This window comes from Gracilinanus agilis, chromosome 2 (assembly GCF_016433145.1).
Source record: "Gracilinanus agilis isolate LMUSP501 chromosome 2, AgileGrace, whole genome shotgun sequence".
Taxonomy (NCBI): domain Eukaryota; kingdom Metazoa; phylum Chordata; class Mammalia; order Didelphimorphia; family Didelphidae; genus Gracilinanus; species Gracilinanus agilis.
In genome coordinates, this window is record NC_058131.1 from 669,159,193 (window position 1) to 669,162,464 (window position 3,272).

Below are 3,272 nucleotides of genomic sequence, written 5' to 3' on the forward strand. Positions count from 1 at the left end.
CTCTCTAAGCCTTGTTTTCCTCATCTGCAAAATATAAGGATAGACCCGATGACTTCTAACATCCCTTTTAATTTCAAGTTGTCGGATGATGATGATGATGATGATAATGATGATGGTGGTGATGGTGATAATGAAAAAGATGTATCTGAATGTTGGGAAGGGCTCTCTGTCTTTATGTTGTCTCTACTGTACCAAGTGGGATGCCTCCTCCCCACAAAAATAAGGTAGCCTCTCCTCTGGAGGTCAGACTACTAGGTAGCATAACCTGATATTTAGATCACTTATGATCTTCTTCTTGGGATCCCTGCCCTACATTCTCCTCTCAGTATCCAAGACCCAGAACAGTGTTAGTGCTGGTAAGTATGCTCCAAATCCTTGTTCAACTAGATAAATACAAGGCATGCAGATGAATCATTTGCCTCCATCTCCCTGTATGCTCAGAGTTTAGGTGCATCCTTGGGCCTGGTTGTTGTTGTTGGTGAGACATCCTATGGATCCAGGACAGATTCAGTTCCTCCTTACATTCACCATCCATCATTATCATATTGTCATGGATTTAGAGGGGAAAGAGATTGTAGAGGCTATCAGGTCCTCACCCCTCCTTTGGTGTATGAGGAAAGTGAAGTACAAAGAAATTAAATGACTTGAAAAGAGCTAGGGGGTGCCATAGTGCATAGAGCAGTGGGCCTGGAGTCAGGAGTCTGGAAAACCTGAGTTCAAATACTGTCTCAAACACTTGCTAGCTGTGTAACCTTGGAAAAGTCACTTAATTGGTTTGCCTCAGTTTTCTCAATTGTAAAAATGAAAATAATAATAGTATCTGCTCCCAGAGTTGTTTTATGGGCCAGATGAGATAATATTTGTAAAGCATAGTGCCTAGCACATGTATAGTGCTATGTAAATGATAGCACAACTAACGATAACTATTATTATTATTATAGTCATAATTGCAGCTCTATATAGCATATCCTGATATTCAGACCACTTATGCTCCTCTTCTTTTGTATCCCTGTCCTTTCTCCTCCTCACAGTATCCAAGACTCAGGACAATACATACATATATATTATAACTGTGTGTATAATGGGCAGAAAGGTGGCACAGTGGGGAAAGTGCCTGGCTTGAAGTCAAGAAGACTTATCTACCTGAGTCCAAATCTGGTCTCAGACACTTTCTAGCTGTGTGACCCTGGGCAATTCCCTTTACCCTGTTTGCCTCAGTTTCTTCATCTGCCAAATGAATTGGAGAAGGAAATGGCAAACCACTCCGGTATCTTTGCCAAGAAAACTCCAAATGTAATCTAATCAAGAAGAATCAGATATGACTGTAAGGATTGAACAACAACAACAACAACAACAACAATATTGTTATTATTATCAAGGCCATGCAGCTAATAACCCAGGTCTTCCTGGCTCCAAATCACTATACTATGTGGCTTTTCTCATTATGTTTGGCTCTTGCAAAAAAAGAATGGGAGAGGTGGTACTAGATCATTGGAGTCCTCTATGGATTTCATTTTTTTAAAAAATCTTACTTTCCATTTTTGAATCAATACTGTGTATTGGTTCCAAGGCAGAAGAGTGGTAAGGGTAGGCAATGGGGGTCAAGTGACTTGCCCAAGGTCACACAGCTGGGAAGTGTCTAAGGTCAAATTTGAACCCAGAACTTCCCATCTCCAGGCCTGGCTCTCTTTCTCCATTCCCTGTGGGTTTCTGAGTGGAAGAAGATACAAGGGAATGCTTTGTGCATGTGGATCAGGTAGAGTGGTAAAGCAGGGAGCTAGGTTGAGTGGGAATGTAGTACGGAGAATATCTTTGGGAAAAGTAGAGTCCTTGTATGTAACCAGATGGATGTTTGTTGGATTGAGTTGAATAGTGCAAATGACAGCTCCAGTAGAGTGCCCTGCAGCAGGGAGCCCAGAGGGAGGGGGGGAGCAGAGAAGGTTGTTTTTGTGTCTCTCGTCTAATACGGTCACCGCTAATATGGCGGGATGACTCGGAGGGTAGAGTTTGGGTTGGTGGGGGAGGGTGAGAGGGGGAGGGATGGGCACCAGAAGGATGAAGCCCGCAGCATCTTTTCTATCTCTTGATTGGGGGTGTTGGGTGGGCAGACATGGGGAGCCCAAGCCCCCTGCTGATGCGGGAAAGAGAACCTGAGAAACCTACCCCCGGCATCGGCCCTGACTGTAATGTCTTCTGATGGAACAAATTGGTGAGTACAACTATTAGCCGAGTGACATCAAAGCCCATTAATCTCTGGTTCCTGAGCAAGGCCAGCATCACATTAGGCCTCGCACCCAGTCATTATTAAGACTGTAGCCCAAGGGTGTAATAAATGTTTTATGGCATGCAAGCCAAGGTAATGGAATGCAAATCCCATAATATAGCCATACATTTATTTTCTAATGGAGTAAATGATGATGTATTTTATCTAAGAGGGAGCCCTGCGCAGCGGATAGGGGGCTACTTCTCAAATTTCCAAGCCAAGGACTTATAGGATGAGTGGGTGGCCCAGTGTGGGCTGGGGGCAGCTCAAGGAGCAAGACTTGGGAGCCCCAGTGCCATTTTAGAGTTCCCAGCTAGCTTTTCAGCAAGCAAAGCTGCTGGACAGAACCCATCGCTCTTATTCTCCGGTCCCAGAGTGCTCCCCACCCCCAGCCCCTTTTTGGATGCATATTGAACATTGGAAGCCCTAATTACATTCCCCTTTCAGAGTTCTACACACACACACACACACACACACACACACACACACACACACACACACACACGAGTCTTTTACCCCCACTCTGAGCTGCATACCAATGAACTATTCAGGGTATATTGGCATTCCAAAAATATGGCTGCATTAAGGTGGGCAGTGTTAAGGGGCGCCTGCTGTGGGGTTTTTTAATCCAGTGGAAGCGGGTCCTGGTCTTAATGCTGGTTTTCTTAATAGCTCTGCTTCCTTCCACACACATCCGCCCTGGGGCATGGTGGAGAAGTTAGACAGACTCCTGACATCTTCAGGGTCCTTGGGAGGACCCGGTGGGCAGACAGTGCTTCGAGAGATCATAGCAATTACTTGTCCTTTCCCTCCTCTACCATCTTTTCTTGATTCCCCGCACAGTGCTTGGCACCGGGCTAAGTACAGAGAAGAGGGGTACATAACAACAACAACAACTACTACTACTACTTCTTTTCTTCTTTCCTTCTTCTTCTTCTTCTTCTTCTTCTTCTTCTTCTTCTTCTTCTTCTTCTTCTTCTTCTTCTTCTTCTTCTTCTTCTTCTTCTTC

General features: G+C 44.7%; 1 pseudogene; it reads left to right on the top strand.

The window, feature by feature from the left end:
• The first annotated feature begins 2,110 nt into the window (after positions 1-2,110).
• LOC123234333 overlaps positions 2,111-3,272 on the top strand; it is a 15,878-nt pseudogene continuing 14,716 nt past the window's right edge.